The sequence below is a fragment of the Rhea americana genome, unplaced genomic scaffold, assembly GCF_003343005.1.
Source record: "Rhea americana isolate MKP2758 unplaced genomic scaffold, rheAme1 scaffold_132, whole genome shotgun sequence".
NCBI classification, from domain to species: Eukaryota; Metazoa; Chordata; class Aves; order Rheiformes; family Rheidae; genus Rhea; species Rhea americana.
The window spans coordinates 1,590,839-1,611,874 of NW_028185395.1; the positions used below are offsets into that span (position 1 = coordinate 1,590,839).

At 39.6% G+C, this 21,036-nt stretch overlaps 1 protein-coding gene across 2 annotated transcripts in view; it reads right to left on the minus strand.

The window, feature by feature from the left end:
• The window catches only part of AGPAT3 (1-acylglycerol-3-phosphate O-acyltransferase 3), a 70,166-nt gene that overhangs the window by 37,717 nt on the left and 11,413 nt on the right, over positions 1-21,036 (minus strand). The window contains exon 1 of one of the 2 annotated variants that reach the window (XM_085297930.1): positions 10,570-10,654. The exons of the other annotated variant lie outside the window; for it this stretch is intronic. The gene's annotated coding sequence lies outside the window, so the exon portion shown is untranslated. Of the gene's footprint in view, positions 1-10,569; positions 10,655-21,036 lie in introns of those variants that run through there. 2 annotated transcript variants of the gene reach the window in all.

A 21,036-nucleotide genomic window follows, 5' to 3' on the forward strand; every position in this document is an offset into this window, starting at 1 on the left:
CATATTCGGCTACAGAAAACTATCCTGGGACCTCCTCCTCCTTGACGTGGCATCAAGTGCACTCGACAGAAGGGTAGGCAATGCACTTCGAGCAACAATAATTAAGTCCAAACAGCCTGAGTTTTCACTCTACTTCCCAGGTGGTTTTTGCCGCCTGCAGTGAGCTTTATGTTGCCATGGCTACTCTTGCAAGCATTTCATCCCTCCTTTAAAACTAATCACATTCCAAATGCAGTGTAGATATACCCTATCAGGTAACCCAGCCACAGAGTCCCTCCCCCCACCCCCCTAGCTCTGCAAACCTAAGATTTGATTTAAAGCAAGTTCATCCCCTTTCCTTCTTAAGATAGATGCAAATTAAGTATTACTTAGAGCATTTGTTTCTGCACTCTTAATCTCTTCATTAGCATTAAGAGACGTCTCATCATTTATTGTGCTAACTCTGAGACACACATTCCTTTTTCAGCCATTTAATGGTATGGTAGTTTTTGATAACACACTTTCAGCAGCTGCAGTTTTCACTGGGCCAGGTTGATCTCTCTTGTTTACACCTAAGGATCAAATTTCTAGCAGGGAAGTCTAGTTCCACCTCCACTGTCCTTTCCCCTCCTCCCTCCTGCCCCCAAAATAGAATTTATCCACTGCTTCCCAGGTGGAGATCTCAACAGTAACAGGAGATAGTCTACAGCAAAGAACACCTAAAAATATCACAAAACCCAAGTCATCATAAATATCCGAAAAAGCAGAGAGCACAGAAAAATTCCATCTCACGGCATTTCTGACCTCCCTCCATCCTTCCCTTCCCATCCCATCACAGGTTGGTTTCCTGTGAACAACAGCTCCTAAATCTTATCCTATCTCACATTGGAAAACGGAGTTTCTCTCTGAAAATCTGTGATTGGACATGGCTCACTGACTTCCCAGTCAAGCCCAACAGGAACGTGATTTGTCAGTTTGCCCAGCGACTGGGCTGAACTCTGGGTACAGTTACGATCACAGTGAGATCAAGCAGCTTCCACAGGTGGCTCCTCAATGCTGACTTGACTTCCCAGAAGTTAAGCACGATGTCCATTACTGCAACAGTTACGCCATGAATATACAGGCATACAAATACAAGCAAAAATAAGGTGCCTGAGTGGTTCTAATTCATACAAAACAAATCACTGGTTTCTGGCAACGTCCTCTAAATTTCAGAGTATTAAACTCACATATTTTTCATATCATAGCCTGACATCATTTGTTTGCAACGGGCATCCAAATCAGCCACGGGGGACCGAGTGCCTGGAGAACTGTTGCACACCCCCAGGAAAATGGGAACAGCATCCACCTCTCTGCAGTGGAAGTCTGCAACACAGCAGCTGCTGCAATGGGCAGGAAAAGCAAAGTCCCTGAGGTCAACTTGTTTGTGTTCAAGAGTAAAATCCTGCTGTGCCTGTGGACAGTAGCTCTCCCAATCTTTCCATTAGCCTGTAATATCTTACATTTTTCCTAATCTCCAATTCCAACAAATATATAGGAATTCCCCTTTTGTTCATATGTAAACATTGCTCTGGTTGCAGAGAGGAGCTTGAGTAACAAGATATTAATTATTAGAATGCAGTCTGCAAAAAAAAAAAAAAAAAAAGGATCTTAACAAGTAGTTCCAGGAGCCTGGTTCCATACGAATTTGCATTTTAGCATTGATTGACACTTCTACAACCTGACATCTCCATATATATCTGATATCAAATAACACCCAAGCTTGGCACACTGAGAGAACTTGAGTGAGGCTGCTACAGCCCCAATCTCCTCTCCCTGGCCACTCCCACAGCCCCTCTAATGGCTTCAAAACATACAGCTGAGCAGAGGGACACAGAAAAATGTATTTGAATACCACAGTGGTGTAAGCTGTATTTCCATACCTAAGCAAGCTGAAAAATCAGCCAAGCTCAACCTCTTGAAGTCATCAAATTTAAATACACAGCAATGCTATTTTGGCCTGGATAAACTCAGGGCTTGTCTGTAAACACTGGCAGGGTCAAATTCTTAGGATAATGAGTTTTCAGATACTCAATATTTCCCTGTTTGCAGACCTGTGAACAGCAACCACAGCACAGAAACAGCCTGTGAAATCCAAATTAAGAAGACTGTTCAAAGCTTCAACTTTTCTGTAAAGTTTGCATTTATTTGAATGCATTACGCAGTTAAAACTGCATGGTTTGATCCTATCGTTGAGTTGGGAAGACACTGGAGGTTTGATCTCGAGGCATTTATCCCACAGACAACCATCAAGTCATTGCAGGACACCTATCTTCTCAGTGCTTTGGTTTAAGCTGTCTAAATAAAGCAGCAGTGCATACAGTGGCTTTCATACAAATGTGGTATACAAAGCACAGTAGCCCATAGATTATGGGCACATTATCCACAGATAATAGACTTTATAAAGAAATGCATCATGTTGCACTTCATGTGTCAAGTGGGGATGGGGGAGACCTTTTCCCCATCATGTTTAGATCCATTCTTCTGTATGGCGCAGACAGCGGTATGCTATAGGCTTGAGAGAATTTACAGACCAAAGCATAATTCTTCTCTCCCTATCATTTTGTTTAAGAAGAAACATCAACTTCTCAAACCCAGAAACACCATCAGCTTCACAAGCACTAAGTTTCTAATTGCTTGTAGCCCAAGTTCTCTGCTCTGCTACCAGATACAGAGATAAAAATGAGGCAGGAAGGTCTGGAAGACACTGGGGATTTTTCCCCACTGCACTTCTCTTCCCTCTGTGCCCAGAGTCCCTCTGGGAGGACTGCACAGGCCTGCAAACTGAAGTAGAGCCTTTGCTCTCCAAGGCATCAATCCTTTTGATTCTAAGTCCTTATAAGAGCTGTTAAAGCAGTCTAGCATTAAGATATGCAAATAATGCACTAAATATAGATGAGGCATATATATTTTTAAACTCCTTCCTAACAGTCCACCACCCATAAAAGGACATTCTCCCCATCCCAACCAGACTTGAAAGCCAGAGCTCAGAGGAGCAGTGCTTTTTCCATTAGCTGTACTGTTCCCTGAGGGGCTTGGGAACTGGTGCAGAAACAGTGGTAACAGATGAACTGGCTATTCATTTTTGCCTATTTACTTTCCCCATAAATCAATTTTCATTTAAGGTAATATTTTAATAGACAGTCACCATACAGTCTCCCACCGTGCTGTTCTCTTAAGAAACGCACAGATCAAATACTAACTTGACAGGAGCAGGTCTTTAAGTACATGTTTGATTAGTTTAGCATTTACACTGCAGAATTCTTAACCATCCTGGGGTTCAGCTACGCCAGACTCTGCAGACATGGAAGTGCCTTGCCTCCACTGGGTGTACATCCCATCCTCTAACCTGTGCAAATTAGGAACCTGTAGGTTATTCTACTTAAGATACCAGACTGATGGCAGCCAAAAAATACAACATGCAATACAAATATTCTCTCAATAAATAGAGTGATGGCAAATCCAAATAAAATGCAAGTGAAATTGGAAGACAGATTACATTAAAGATGATGTGCCAAACTATTGTTTCAAATATCTTGAGATCAAAAGATCAAAGCACAATTATATTCAATAAAAGGTTGGTGAAATTACGCAGCTCATTAAAACTCCCTGAATATATATGCAAGTATAGCACTGACCTTCATTCATCTTTTCCTCTCTCAGTAAGAAACCCTAAACTGCTGCAAAATAAAATACAATAGTAGTCAAAACTTTGATCTGAATTATTTCACTCCTAACACAGGAAAGTGCATTAATAAAATCAAAACCTTAAGGAGCTTCATTCATGAGAATTTCAGGTGATTTGGCAAAGCACTCAAGTTACAAGGCAGGGCTAGGAATGCAGTAAAACCACGGCGTTACATTATGTTCTAATAAGAAGTACACCAATTAATCTAACTACACAAAATTATTTTAGGTTCCTTCACTGGCCAGAAGCTGGAACTTTTTAACAGATTTGGCACAAGAAGTTGCAAGGAGAAAAGAAAGGAAATGAAAAGATACTTGTTTTGAATATTCTGTAGCTTGGAAAGACTCAGTTAAAAATACAAGAAATCAGAGCAGATGATGCTTATGGGTTCAGCCTATATATTATTCAGTGATTACAAGCACAAGTAGAATGATAAATCTGCTATTTGTGTGTTAAGTGATCCACTGATTGCTAAACAAGGACAATTCTTGTAGGGTCTTACGTTGTGGGAACACTTTCACCATGGAAATTGTGTGACAGTAACGACTGACCAAAGAAATGTCTCCTGCTCTTCTCTTTTGCTCACTATCGTCTCTGTGGCCTTTATTTTGCACTACAGGTTATACTACCTGTATATGTAATAGATTGTTGCAGTGTTTTGTGAGGCATTCATACCTGATATAAAAACAAGCCTACGTGCAGAGATGTTTGGGCCTGCGAGCCCTCTGGAGTGGCTTTTTAATACACAGCTACCTGTAATTTCAAGTGACTCTTACCGTAGTGCTTCCTCACACATCCTTCACTGCTGCTCCAGCACCAGCCTTTGCACATTTGAACAACGTTTTTTTTTCTTTTTCCCGGGCTGGATTTCCCAGGTTGTTGCAGAGGTCGGTGGCCTGCTTGCATCAAGTATGCAGCAAGGAAGCCAGCCAGCCCAAAGCCTGCAAGGTGCCAGTAAATCCCCAAGAAACAGAGACCCTTTGGCTCCTCAGATGGATTCCTTAGAGAGTACAAACTACGTTATCCAGAGGGTAACCAAACGCTTCCCATCTAGCAAGCTAATAAGGATGCTCCAATTCAAGAGAAGCAAAAGACCGTGGATGGAATTATAGGAAAACTGGGTTAATCTCTCAATATGCAAAGTTGATTCCCTGCTGAACTGGTGATCTCTCATCTTAATCGGCCCAGCCCTGTTTGAGGAGGGTTGCAGCAGTCAAAATAACAAATAAAAGATATATGCATATATCTTTTATTAATTATTTATATATATTAAAAAAAGGTCTTTGTAGTTACTTCCTACAGAGCAGGCATCATGTTAAAAAAATCAGGAATCTAGAACACGTTATGAAAGTTAGCTATCTTCAAGCATCAAGGCACTGAAGAGTTAAATGAGCCAATCAGAAAAAAAAAAAAAAAAAAAAAACACTCAAAATAGCTAATGTCACAAAAGCACTCTGAGGTACTAGGGTTAGGTTTCATCAATATCTAATCAGAAAGGTCTGAATAAGCTTTCTTTTCAGAAACAAATAGATGATGTCATTAATGTTCTCCCAAACCTCGAGGTTATTGAGGAAGAGGATCTGATCTAATACCAGTTAATTCCTGCTGTGTGCAGGATTGTAATCTGCCCTGCAAACCAGTTCTGACCTGGATTCAAGTCAAGAATTTCAGACTGAACAAACCAGACTGCTCTTATAGACAGAAAAAATAAAACACCACAAATAAGAGATGAATGTGTTATGCCTATGTGTATTGCTCACAAATTTATAACATTTGTATCAATACAAAGGCACAAGTGATTTACATTACACTTAGACTTGAGTCAGGACACGTAAAAATAAACACCTTGACTTTACTCACATATACATGTACCACATAACTTTATTTAGTAGAGAGTATTTAGTTGTACAGCTGTTAACAATACCTCTAAACTCAGCATTTCCTATGTTCTTTCCACACTAAAAACCGAAGTCAACTTTTACGTATGTTCATATCTTGAACATTTCTGAGAATAAAGAGATTAGTAATTACAGGGATTTTAGTCTGTGCTATATCGTATGGATGAAAAATTATGTATCTGCAAAGATTCTCCGCAAAGCACAAACATAAACAAATTCATCAACATTAGAAATATATGTGCATCTATGTGTACACACACACTTGCTTGTAGTCTGGTAAATAAGACCATAACTATGTCAAGAAAACAACTTGGCAAAACCAAAACCAAAGTATCACCCCCCAGATTTTCATTTATCTGTCTATTCATTACTCCAAAAAACCAAAAACAAACCAATAAAAAAACCACGCTTTACTCTGGAGATTTGTCCTCAGCAAAATCACATTCCTTGGAAAGTTTGCCAATGGCAACCATTTTAATTAAGTACAACTCCAGCCGGCTTTTTTTTTTTTTTTAATGAAATGGCACGCAATTTTTCCACTAAAACTAATCAATGGGTTGTATTCTGGCTTCCCAAAGTTGCTATTTGCTGCAGACACAGCTCTAAGAAGTTCCAAGATTTCTTTCGGCTGCGAGTCTTGGACCGTAGAAGTCCAGAGCAGCAAAGCCAACCCAGAGCCCCAGAACAGCCCTGGCTCGTGTGAGGCCGCTGCTCTGCCCTCCCCACGGGCCACACTGCCGAGGGCTCCTCGGGCACCACGTCCCGCTGTCGGGACGCGGCGAGAGAAACGACGGACGAAGTGTTTCTCCCGAAGGCTCAAGGGCCGGGCAAAGGAGTTCACGTATTAGCTAGGTGCAGCAGTGGCGAGCCCGTCGCAGCCTGCTTGCCGCGTTGCGTGCCCGCAGAGGCAACCGTACAAATGCTAAAGCAAGAGCATGAAAACTCAGGAGTATAAAAAGTTCAGAAAGGCTCTCACAGTTCAACAGGAGAGAAGTATTTGCCATCTTATCCAACACCTGCTGCAGCATCCTTAACCATTACGCTCTCAGCTAAGTAAAAACATACAGAAACCCCAAACGCCACCACCAAGCCCCATGACAGCTAACGGGGCACCGGCACGAGTAGGGCAGGAGTGCGGGAAACCACACGTTACTACATGCATCACCCTCCAAAAGCAATTTGAAAGGGACCACCACTCTTCACCCCACTCCCAGGAAAATACCACCACGGCCGCGGCCCGGGATTCAACTTACCAGTACAAGTAATAGGCTAAAGCCAGTGCAATGAGCGTAGCGCAAACTCCAGCTAGCAAGCACATACCCGACTGGCCTACCAACATCTTCCCAATTTGTTGTCGCTTAATAAAACCAAAAAAGGAGGAGGAAAAATGGAATGGCACAAAACGGACGACGCGAGTCTTTGCTTGGAAAGTAAATCAGTCTTGACATGGAGGACGGATTATGATGACAAAAGCACATCGAGGTAAATCTGGAAGCTCTGCAGCTACTGAAACTGCCTGCTCAGCACCAGGGAAGAAAGCTGGGTGTCGTCTCCATTACGCTGGTTAGTAAGACACCAAACTAAAAAAGCCCCCCTTTCCTCAAGGATGACGGCATGATCGGGGCGTAAGTGGACTAATATTAAAAACAGGTAATACTTCTCAATAAATATTACTGTCAGGTGGTGTTGCTGACAAACCAAGCTTTTGCTCTAATCCAGTAATCTTCTTACAGCAAATTACCATGCTACAACCAACTGGGCTCGCTCGCCGGAGGAGGTGCGTATGGTCAGTGCCGCTGCCCGACGCTTTTGAGAGCTGACAAAGGATGAGGCAGGAACTGGAAAAAAAAGCAGCTCTTGCCATGGCCAGTCTCGTCCTTAGGCGAGGGGCCAACACCACGTTCACGGGCGCCACAGGAAGGGTTCGGTGCTGGGGCGCCGGGCTCGGAGGGGCAGCCGGGCCCCGCAGCCCTCCCTCCACGCTCCTCCGAGGACGGCTCTGCTCAACGTACCACTGAACCACAAGCTGGTGCTTCCTCTCTTCTCCCTACTCCAAATGCAGCGCGGCAGGGTGGCCTGAGCCACGACAGGCACACTCCAGCTGCCGGGTTAATAAAAAAGAGATGCTGGTGTCTAGGGGAGGGGGAAAAAAAGAAACAAGAAACCAACCAGCAGGCAACACTACACCGCTGCCGTGAGTAACGCGCAGGGGCCTGCAGCAGTTCAACACCGTAGTCTGAACGGCCCAAATAGAGTCTCGGAGCCATGTCTACATATGGACACAAAAGTCGGGTGGAGGAGCACGGTTATTTCCGTTCATCTACAATTTTACAGCTCCTTGTATTAATACAGTTATTTCACTGGCACCGCTGATACTCACGAGGGAAGACTTAGGCCCCTAAAAGGAACCAGAGGAAACAAAATCCAAAGTGCAGCTCAAATACCACAGAAAAACTAAAATGGTAGCCACCGACCCAACGTTTTCATTTTCTCACCAGACTTTAGCAGCAACACTGCGGAAAGCTACTGAGATGCTTGCTAACTCCTCTAAATCCCTGACTGCCCTCTAAGTGGAGATTTTATTCAAGTGGAAAGAGATGTTACAAAAACACTTAAGAATGAAGTTTTACAATCAGAGATGTGCAGTATTTGGAATTATTTGCAAGCATGGACCAAAATAGTGTGGGGGGTATGTGTCAAGAACTATTAAAAAAAAAAAAAGAAAAGAAATCACAGTTAAATTAAGAGATTTTCTCTGACATGAAATTCAGCAGAGCTGAGTGGAACTCCAGAGGCACACACATACACGATAAATATGACGTGTTCTAGGAAGTTTGGAGAGGAAGGTCCAGTGGATCTGGGCCTGTAAGAAACAGGCATCTCAAGCAAGGCAGCAACATCACAGCATTCATGCATTAAAGGAAAATTTCAAGTGCCCCCTATGGGCAAATTCAAAAGGCAAAGTCTGAGGGTATTTTAAACACTCCTCCAACCTCACCTGCAACTCAACCACGTCCCCAAAGCGGTTGCATGGGTAACAGGCTTACTACTGTCCGCATCTCTGCAAGTTGAGGAGATGGCTTGCAACTGAATTCCTTCTGTGGGAATAAGCAGTTTTTACAGGCTCCAAGGGAATTTTTACTGATTGTGCTCCCCAGTCTTATTTTGAGACTGCCCATACTGCTTTTGCTCTCAATTAGAAATACAAAATTTTATTTTCAAAACAAAAAATTGAGATACCAAAACACATACATAGTTCAGAGGTGACAGAAGGTTTCAAAGCATGCACAATCCATAAACTGGTACTTAGCCTATAGTGTTTCAGTAGATGAAGCCAAACCAACAGTCTCTAGGATTGCTGATCAATACTTTTCCAGATCACAATATTCAGTATAGAAATTGCATACGATGGTATGTGACTGGTCACAGGACCATCAAGATTTTGTAAATGAAAACCAAAGCAAAGCAGCAATTACAAAAAAAACTCATTTTTTTTTTAATTAGGAATTTGCAAAAATTGCCTATACTTAGAACAAGGCTTACTTGGTATTTCTATTATAAAATCTATTCTAAAATTATAGGCTGGTATTCAAACAATGATTCTATAATACTAGTCCTTATATAACAAACAGAAAGAAGTTATCTAACAGAAGCCCATTAGTACAAAATGATTTCTGAATAATAGGTCTCTTGTATTGTGTAAAATAATCAATGTTATGTAATTATATAGTGTTGCCAATCTTAGTCTCTGATGATTAAGAAAAAACTCAATAGTGTCTACTCACGTCTAAGACTACGGAAAACAATCCCCTCTGCTCAGGTGGTTGAATTTTAAAAGAAGCTGGGAATTCATCTTTTGTATTCAAATAAACTACAAAAGAAATTTCAGGAGTGCATCTACAGCACAGAATTGTAAAATTTAGGGACCCATCCAAAAGTCTGCTTTCAGCCACACAAAATTGTTTGTGGCTGAAAAAGGAGGAGGAATATAAAAATGGAACCAAGGCAGAAAAATTGAGTTATCTTCATCTTATGTGCATCTAGAAAATTGTTTGTGATAGAGATTCCTTACCTGTAAAACAGGGATGAAAAATAAGGGATAAAGAAAATTCTTGGATGATCATGGATTAGATTTTTAAGTACGATAAGATGGATGACATCCTTTGCTTTCTGTATGGAAGGACTATGCAAAATCAACTTTCAACTATGAGAAACAGAGCCAATTAGGACATATCTGTCAACATACAAATATGCTACAGCTGAACAAGGACACAAGTTCTGACTGCTGCTAAATGAAGTTTCAATAAGCACTGTATGTGCATCTACAAATCCTTACCCAAGTTCAAAGCATTTCTTTGACACACCACTTATTAATTTGGAAGAAATTGAAAGTCTGTCTTTCAAGAAGTTGCTGAGTTGCTTTCAGTTTTAGGTATAAAGCACTGCTTTTTGCAAAACAGGAACAATAAAGCTTGTTCTATGACTGCATCTACAATAACACTTTTCTTAGTTACCCCAGGACCACATGAGCAGCAGTGCCACTCCACTGAATGGCATGGGAAGCTGGTTCTCAGGGCTGCACGTTTGCAAACCGACCTCCTCCTAACGGGAGGCCAAGACAACATGAGACTCAGAACATTCACCTTTCTTACTCATGCTTTACACTTCTGCTCCGGTGCTTGCTACCACTATCTGAAATGCAAAGATAGAAAAACTTAAAAAATAAATTAAAAAAAAAAACAAATACAATAAAGAGAGGGTCCCAGATGGCAACAGAGAACTATCTGTACCCTGTGAAAGTCATAGCTTCAAAACAGAGGACAGACAATAAGAAAGCTTTCCCCTGCCAGTGCTCTGCTATATTAAAACAAGAAACTCCACAGAAGAGCATGCACCTTATTTCACTCAAAGATACAATTCACCCTAAGGACATACTACTCAAACTCCTAATCATTCATAGCTTACCAGCATACTTAGCAATAGCGAAAGGCTGCTCCAGAAGTATTCAGAAGCAGAACAGATGCCAGTTGTTTGTCACATACATTCTGCAGGCTTCTTCGTGGGTCTGTGACAAGAATAACCAGCCTATTGTCAGTAAACTGACATTTGTTATACAGACAAGGATGTCTGACGCGAGACATTTTTTTCAGAGGAAATGTACACTTCCACCAGAAAATTTTTAAGCGTTTAAGTTGGGGGGAGGTGGGAGGCATGTGGGAGAGAGGGAGGGAAAGGCAAAAGGGAGGGAAACACGAAAGCTGTTGTTCTGAAGTATTTAGTTCTGGAAGAGCTCAATCACAAGGGAGACAAAAGAGAAGTAAAAATTCTAAAAGCAGAAGTGGTAGGTGTTCTGCTGGATGACTAGTTGTCACTTAGCTTAAGACAAAACCCCATTGCTTACAGTCAGGAGGGAATAAAAGGTGAGAAATTTGGCTTGGAACAACAGCAGGTACAGAACCCAGAGAGCTTCTCAATCAGTTCATGCAAGCTGAAATGGCAGTCTAAATTGTACTAGAGAATTTGATGCTGCAGAGGAGGATTACGTGCAAAGTGATGCTACTTTGTTAAGTGGTGTGTACAATCTGCTATTTACAATCCAAATGGTAACAAAGCAAGAAAGGTAGCGCAGGACAGAAGGACAGCGATCCACACCAACCCTCCTCTATTCTTCCTTGTACATAATCCAACTTTTATTCTCTTTCCTATCACCAGCAGCATGTTCCTATCTGCATACAACAGCTATACTTCTTTTGGATGATTTCACTAACAAACATTTTACAATGTTGTTATTGATCTGAATTAATAATTATCTTTGTGGTCAGATGGCTTTTTTGCATATTCATAAGACCAGATATCTTTCTGAAAAGATAGGGCACAGCTCAAAACACATAGATTGCAAAAACACATACAGACACACTAGACAAAGTTTTTGTTCTGTATTCTCAGACAAGATGATTACACTAGCCCATTCTGGCATGAATATCAATAATGTTGTTGCTGCAAGTGGGGAAAAAAATTCTTTTCTCCTACACAAATTTGGAGATCATATTTTGAATGCAAAGTTGAACTCTGTGCATGAACATATGCTTTTTGCACATGTTGAAGTCATCTTAAATTACAACCAAACCCAATTTATAAATACAGTATAAATACAGTTCAGAAAATTAAATTAGATGTGGAAAGTTTGTTGTTAATTTATAGTTCAGACTATAGTTCAGCTGATTGTTGGTTAACAGCTGCGAAGCTGAGCAGAAGCTGTTCTGCAAACACTCCATCCACTTTCAAATCATGTGGGAGAAAGACTGCAAAGAAATAGCTATAGCTCTTCCCAATTCTTAAAAGCTTCCATCTCCCGGTAGCTTGGCATCCTATTGATAAATAAGCCTCTTGTGGTATATAGTTAATTCATATCTCTACAAATTCTTCAGGGCCAGAGACCCTTCTATGGTAACACACACACTTGAAGGATACTGCCAAAAAAGATCAAAAATCCAGGGCTGATTGTTGTTTTCACAATTCAGTTCCACTTGTTTAGCTTCCCCTGAATAGCAGGCTTTTAACGCAGTAATTGAGAGGGAGATGACCTAAATATCTTTTTACTGAAGGCTGTAGGGATGCTTAAAATGACTAGCCCACTAGAAATGCATGCCTTCTTTGCATCAGCAAAATTCAGAAATTGAATTTGCATGAATGCTACTCCACAAGTGATCACAAAAGCACAAAAGTTTGCATGAATGCTCTTTTTTTTTAAAAAAAAATCATCATCTCATGTAAATTAGCTCAAACTAGATTAGATGAAAGGATGTTAAAAATACTGACACCGTAAGTCCCTTCACAGTACTATGAGTGCTGTGGTACTGAGACTAATCCAACTGTGAGAGATTTCTCCGACTCACCTAATCCAAGCCTCCAAACCAGATTAGCGAACGTGTGCATGGATTTCTTTTTTTAACATTGTTTTACACTTCTGTGGGGGACACACAAGATAACTAGAGCACAGATTATATTTTCTGTTACTTAGCACAGTAATAAAGAGCTGAAAGAAATGTTATGTGAAATTATTACTATAAAAGCAGGTTCCCATTTCTATTAGAGCTTTCAGTTTTTCAGAATAGTTGGACTGTCAAGTCAAAAATTGCTCTCCATCATTCGAAGAATTAGAAACTATATTAATAAGAGAGGTGCTTATTGTACCATAAGAGAGGTGCTTATTGTACCAAAGCCTCACATTCAAAAGAGCCATGCTCAAACTCTGGATGTCATTGCTCCTAGCTTGACACTGCTCTTCAAAAGCTCCTCAGCCAGGAAAAGTAATGGTTTGAGAAGCAGCATTTATGATTTTATGATTCATTTTTATCCATGAGAATAACCTTAGCTTATCTGCAATTAGATGCTCCAAAAACAGGTATTCAAGGGTATTAAAAATTGCCTACAGTTCAGTGCAGTGTGTTAGTACTGAACACATTTATAGACAGTAAGTCTAGCAAAGCAGGCTAGCTTCATTTAAAATAAACAGACTGGTCTAATCACCAGAACTAAATGTAAAAGAATCAATATTTCTCCTATCAAGATAGTCTATCTTGATAGGAGAAATAGATACATCTATCTATATATATCTAACAAGATATATCTATCTATATATATATAGATATCTATATCTATATAGATACAGATATAACAAGAATCTTCATGCTATTTACTTAGCAACATATAATTGCTTCTTGGGTCTGCAGTCTGCTGTTCACTTTCAAGTCCATTAAACATGAATTACCTCTTTTCCGATTCACTCTATTTAAACTCCTTTAACTTTACCATGATAAGCCATATTTTGGAAGCATCTATAATAATCCAACCATGCTGCATTAATAAAAAATACTTTTGTTGCTAAATTCATTACTCTTTTTCATCTTCCAGGCAACTGAGATCATCCAGATGTGTTGTTTGATTGTTCACAGGTCGCCACTCCCAGATATAACCAGAGGCTCACTCTTAACTCACACTTAAGCTTGTCCTCTCCTGAGGTTTGCTTGTATAACCATTTTTATAGCTATTCCCCATCCCAAGTCTATACAAACAAGATATAAAACACATGCAACAGATTTTTTTTTCTTTTACATTTTTCTTCAGAATTTTAAGGACTTTTTTGTCTTGAGAAAATAAATCATTTCAGAAGGCCTGCTTAGGAACAGTTAACCCAATAAAGGTGAAGAATAGATAGTAGTGGCTACACAGGAATGAATAGCCTTAACAGAGCAGTACACGTCACTGGTTTCTAAGTCTATTACCAAATACCCCATCACTAAATTGGTGTGCAGTCTCAAACAGTGCAGACATTTCGCTTCTGGGATATACAAGACAGCAATTAGTGGCAACTGCTATACTTTTAGTATAGAAAAAAAGCACCACAAAGGAAGATGCTTATTCATCTTAAGCCTTTTGCTCTGACATTTTATCTTGTGATACAGATCCAAAGTATCCAGATGAGTCCTTACTGAGGAGGGCAATAGCTCATAAAGCTAGGGGAAAGAGCATCATCTGCCTGGTCGGTCTTCCAACAGGGAGTCACAAAACACGCCACAACAGGCAGGTACTCAGTGCCGCTGAGCAACCACTCTGGTGGTTGTCTGCTACGCATCTGGCATGCACTGAGTTCCTAAAGGTACATTCACCCTTCATCATGGAAAAATAACTGTTGCCACAGCAGCCCAGTAACTGCCTCATCTGTTCACACTGCACTAAACTTGCTTCTCTTTTGCTGCTCTTGTTAATGTTGCTTCAGGAGCAAAGGATAGTCTATTTTTAGAGAGGCATCCGTTATTTGCCAGCCTTTTTCAATTAGAAACTCATACAGCTGCACAACCTCCAACTCCTCAGTCTCAGGCCAAACCATTCTTGGGCAGCTGGCTAGCTGTTCAATTAAACTTGAACGTCAAAACCACAGCAAAAAAACCAAAGACTCTTTCTAAAAAGTGAGAATAAGAGTACAGATCTTGGGCAAATGTACCCTTGTGACAAAGCTGACATTGCTTATAAAGCACAGTAATACCATGCCAAAATATCTGTTGAGAAAACATGCACATATTCCCATCTGTATTTTCTGCTGCTTTGGAAAACCCTGTCAAAAGTCCTGAATGCAAGCCTTTAAAACTTAAACTTTAAAACTTAGATCACACATAGATGTAATCGCTCCCACTGCAACAATTACATTTTGAAAGTGATTACTAAAGAGCAACAATACTTGCCTTCGTAGCTTCTTTATAAGCATTTTTAGTTTGGATTATTTTTTCCTCTCAAAAAGAATATCCCTAATAGGCAATCGGTAATCAAAGGTTGGTTGAACAAGTGAAATTGGTCCTGCATAATTCAGCCCCTTGGTGTATACATTTTGAAGGAAACAGGCTTTAACAGCAAACTCAATTAAAGTTAAGCCTTACGCTAGACATCTCACAGGCTAAAGGACCACATTCACGACAAAGCTTTAGAGTCTAAATTAGGATTTAGGAATAGGTGCTTACATACCACTCAGGAGCAGCAACCACCAAGCCGCTTGCTCAGTGCCTAAGAGACCCAAATTATGTATCTTTTATTTCCATCAGCTAAACCTCCTCCATGCTAGAATTGGTCCTTGTGCATGCCTGCAGCAGCAACCACCTTGGCAAGACCAAACAGTGCTGGTCCTGGGTCCAAGCATAGCCAGCATCATCTGAGAAGACTGTTCCTCTCCTTAAGCCTGCTGAGGAACAGAAGCGAGTAGCACATATTTTGAGCATCAAGTGCTTCATAAAATATAGCTGGTACACTCACCTCCAAATAAACATGGGGAGTTGACCACCTTCTGTTGCCCCCTCTTATGTGCTATGTGCAGGCTTAACAGTTAGAGAAGATGTGCTGAAGCGAAAGACAAAAAAAAAAAAGCTCAAAGCAATATTTTCCACCTTACACAAGAATATTCTAAGCTATAATATACATATATAACAGACCAAAGCCTTTTCATATGCTTTTAAACTAACAAGGAAACTCAGAACTAGTCCTTTCTCATTTTCATAATATCCCAAGCCACTGCATTATCAAGTAAAAATAGATATAGGAAAATATTACTTCCCTACATGTGCAAAATAGACTCTTGGCTTAAAATCAAGCCACATCAGACTAAGGGCAGGGAGCATATCCCTGTCAGAAGCTTTTCAGAGTATCAGTTCACCAGTGAAGAGAGGCCTCTCTCTTATAGGCTTCTAAGCAACATGCAACCACAGGCTCTACCGCAGCGAATTAAATGTGAAAACAGAAATTTTAAATGGTTTTCTAATGTACTTTACATTTCCCCTTTCTTGAACTTTATAGGAAATTCTTGAGGTTGTGACTGCCATCACTGCTTTTGTAAGCTGTTTTTTCAGTCTGCTGAATCTTTATGTCCCCAATCACTCTTGCAAAGACTAAGCCCCAGCCCTCCCCAGCAGGCATATCTGTAACATTCACAAATCAAACAGGTCAAAAAGCTGCAGGAGCTCCCGTAGCTGTAGCCTCCAGTTAAATTTATATTAAAATTGAATCTTCTGAAAATTGATACAAATCATCACACTGGCAAGCCTAAGAAAGAGAAATTCCCTCATGAAGATACACAGAAAGGACAATAGCAGCAGACAGTAGCTTTAAGCTCTCTGCCTATGGATAAGCCACAACATGTAGGGACAATGACTACACCAAATGAAATTACAATTTAGTCTCCCCAGAATTCAGTCCCTCATCTCTGACTGTGTGCCTGGTGCACCAGCTGTGCAATGGTTCCTAAAGTGGAGGTTTGCTCTGCATAAGAAGTATCTATTGGCGCACTGAAAAGGTCTCAGTAAAATTTCTCTGACCCATATTAATATCTATCGACCTACTCAGGATTCATCTGAGCAATTAAGAAAGCGAAGGCTGAAAGAATTATTCATGGGACTATTCAAGTCATGCAGCTTCCAGTATGGCCCTCCACTTCATTCAGAACATGTATTTTCCAGATTATTCTTCCTTGTAGGCTGTATCGACCACAGATAAAAGACAGCACTCACTGCACAAGGAGAACGTGCACAAGGTTTAGCAACAGGCAGGGTACAAGCAGCCCAAGTTCTCTCTCTTCCAATAGAAGCAGAGCTTGAAAATTCAAAGCCTTGCATAGTTTATATGATCTTGCTCCCTAACATATTTAAGTTCTTGGTAACACTCACACTGATGGTCTTTTCAAGCCTTTCACAAAAATAAATAAAGAAATAAATAAATAAGATTGCACCCATATAAACTGAGTAATAAGCTACAAAACAGCAAAGCCATAAGAACTGAAGTTTTCAAGTATTTCTGTGGCATTGCCCAGGCAAAAACATTCACCAAAACCAGTTCTGAAAGCAGCTGGTTACCAAGACATTGTAATAAGGCTATTTTCAGGAGCTGCACCTGGTCAATACTAAGCAGATTTAGGTACAATAAGTGGTTATCTACCTACTCAACATGCTTTGGGTAAATATTTTAACTTTCCTTACAGCAAAAAATGTTCAGCTTCAGAATGGGCCTAACTTTGCATGGGGTTAGAATACATGCTCTGAACATAAACTATGGCTGGTCCAATACGTATCACTCTGAATTAGAGCTTTGAGAAGTATCTCACAGAAATCAGAGTTTCTTGGGAGACTACTTGTCCTATAACAGATGTTGAATGGTTACCAGCACTGTTGATATTGGTAAAATCACCAAGATTAAATTACTTTCCTATAAAAACAGCTACTAAGATTCCATGAAGTCATCATTAAGATATCAATACTTGATACTAGCCATTCTGGGGTTTTCAAATCTTCAAATCTTGTCCTGATAAACTTTGTCCTATTGCTGTGTCAGTGGGGTCTCATCAGCTTTCCCCCTTTGCTGCCACCTTTTCTAGCAAAGACAAGAAAAAAGGGCAAAAAGAAAAGCAAATCAGATGCGTTAGCACAACATTTTCCTATCTGGTTATTGGAAAAAACTTATAGATATCTGAATTAAATGCAGTCCATTTATATTAATGGACTTATTAATTATGGACTTTAAAAAAATAAAGTGTAGTCCAAGATTACTCTTGAATCAGCATTCAGATTTCTAAGAATTCTGCAAGAAGGTCTTTGAAAGCACTGTAAGGCCACACTTCCCCTTTTACACATGTGCGTGGTGGGGGGTGCATGTGAAAGAGACTGTTTACAATTTATGAGGTCCTCTAGAGATTTCTTTGTGGTTAGTCTTTGCCGCAATCATTACTAACAGATACAGCATTCACAAGATGGCACCAGCAAACGTTATGGCAAACATCAACTTGAAGAGCAGACTCTGTCCCCAAATTAAATTCCAAAAGCGCGAGATTTCTGACTCTTGCCCAGCAAATCATAGGGATCATAGACTATGAATCAAAATGGATTTGCACCCTCAGTTTTTTTCTAGTAGCATCTTATTGCTACAAACAAAGCGCAAATACAAGGATGAGAGGAAAGATTTCTTTCTTACCAACAGGACCACAGAAGACATCTGGCACCTGGCAACATTCAGGGTAATGGGAGACTTTCCATCACCTCCCACCTGGGAAGTGCCACTGTTTGTGTTTCAAGAAATTTGCTTTCTTATTTGCCTACAGACAAAAAAAATCCCTCCTATTCTTCAATTAATCAAGATAAAAATATGTAAAAAAATTGCACTGTAAAAATACAATGCAAACCATACAAAGTTGCTAACTTATATCATAAATTCTTAAACTCTTACAAAAGTTACCCGTGTTTCTCTTTTCATATGAGAAATAACTTCTTTTTTTGTCTTCCTTGTGTCAATATTACGCTTTTCTCCAAGGGTACCATCTACTGACTCTTTCAGAAGGTCCAATTGGCCCATACCTAATGAAAATGTACTCAACTTATATTTAGTACTGAAGTTTGCAGCTTCTATTCAGATTTGAGAAAGGGTTTTCATACCCAAGAACTAGTCTTCTTTTCCCAGCTTTACTAATAAGGATAACAAAAGGTGTTTCTTTTACCTACAAACATTGTCCTGATAGAAATTATTTGAAAATGAAGCTGATGAAATTATCCTCCCTTAAAACACACACTTCAATCCTGTACTTTATTAAGAGCAGTTTTTTACGGTCTTGGAGTAATTAAGTTAATTATTATTTAATTTTAGAATTACTGAACTGAAGATTTACTTCAAAAAAGCTCACTTTTCAAATAATTTAGTCTCAGTAATTAGAGATGTACTTTACATAGAACTGGCTTCTTTAAAGCACATCATCTAATTTCAGAAGCCTTATGCTATGGCAGTTTTCTGCTGGAAACTATCAGAAATTTCCAAACTTTAAAAACATAAATGAAGATTTTTTTTTTTAAATCAGAGTGCAAACTTATTTTTCTCAAAAATAACAAATTAAAGAATTTTTCAAACATCAGCACAATAATTCAGGTGTGTCACAAAAGCTAATATACTGCATTTCTGAAATCTACCATTGCTTCTAGCAAAGTTAAAAGATCATTTGATATGTTATCTTAAAAGCCATTACAACAGATGTTCTTCACTTCATTTACTACTGTTTTAACTAGGATATAAGATCTACAGGAAAATACCTCTCAGAGATAATTTCCAATAGATAATTGCTACTGGAAGTGCATTAGCAAAAATCTTTCCAATATCTGCATCAGAAGAATAGAAATAAAGACCAGTCATCTAAGTTCATACTTTATGTGTTCATCCCTGGTACAACATTGTTCAAGAACTGCTTAATTGTGACCACCCTCAGACAAATTTGTGTAGACAGGCTCTTGAAACCAAACTGTACCAGCAAAACTAGTTAGCTATTCAGTAAGCTAATGGTCTACCTCAGATTTAGGTTTGTACCCAGTTAACAGCACTAGCTGCTAGTCCACCTGGGCTGGCAGACTTCTCAAGGCCAGTTTGATGTCAAAACACATCCATTGTTTTTTTGGAATAAATGATATTATTTTTCTCTGTCATAAGAGGGAAGGAAAATGAATGATCAGACACACAACTTCAAAAGATACAACTCTTTTTACAATTCTGTCTTTCTCTTAGAAATTGTCCAACAAAAACAAAACACAACTGCTCAATGCTCATATAAATTCAACTACTTTGAACCAATAGAAAACTACCTCTCAAAATGTGGAAGATATAAATATAATTGAATATTTTAATACTAATACTTTTTTTTCCAAAATAAAAAGATGACAGAACTCATGAACACATTAACAGCACACGAGACTTCAGCAAAGACTTTGACAGAGAAGAATAAAGACATGAAGTTAAAAAGAGATCAGAACATAATAAAACACAGGTTTGCAAAGGGAGATTACTCAAAATAAAGTAAGTCTCAGCTATCTGGATATTCAGCAAACATTAAGTTAATATCACTAGGTATTACATATTATTTAAGCACGTGAAGTTGGAGACTGGTAGTAGAACTGCAATGTTGACAAGGATCCTCCCCAAGAGAAACAGCAATGGGCAGCATGGAAATAAAAACCTATAGGCACTGGGAAGTTACTAATGAAAATGCTCCAAAAAAACCCAAATCAGTGGGGTTTTTTTGTTTGTTTGTTTGTTTGTAACTGATTAACTACTTGCATGCACAAAATAATGAAGGCAGCTGATGACAATGTCAGGAAGCAATTTCAACATGAGAGTGCATTGAGTTATTGTATATTAAGCACCACATGACTGTAAAGGCTGGAGTCATAAAAGTGGGATAAAATTGCTAAAATATAGTGCATAGTCACTTATATAAAATAAACAAGCTCATGCTAGACATTGGGACATCATCAGTGTCTGCAGCAGAAGGACTTGGATTTGCTAAACTGACCCTAGCCCAAATGGTCTTAAGTCATGGTTGGGATGCAGGTGTGAAAAATGCATGTATGATCCTGGGATGTATCCAGAGAAACATTTCCAGTAGAGATGGGGAAGTATGCAAAAGGGCTGAAACCCCATATGGAATATTGCACAGAAGACGCTGCCCATGTTCAAACAGGAGATACTTGAAATAAAAATGAGTCTAGAAGAGGAGCTCCAGCATGCATGGAGATTGGCACATACAGCTGAACAAAAGACTCCCTGTAGGACTGTAAAGATAAGCCCGAGGAAGGGATATAAAGTATTTGAGCTAAAACCACTGTCGAAGCACAAACAAAGCGGTATAAGCTGGCCTGGAATAAAGTTAGGCCAGAACCCAACCATCAGAACAGCAGGCCTCCAGGAGAAACTTTCATTGACAACAATGAAAGAAGTAAAGCTATTTATATAGGATGCCCTTCTCACCCACACGAGATGCACACTATGATGCAACTCTTGCTTTTTACTGCTCCAGCCATTTTCATAGCTGTTCCATCTAAATATTCATTGAAGGGTCTGTAAAACCATTGCCAAAAGCACTCGGCT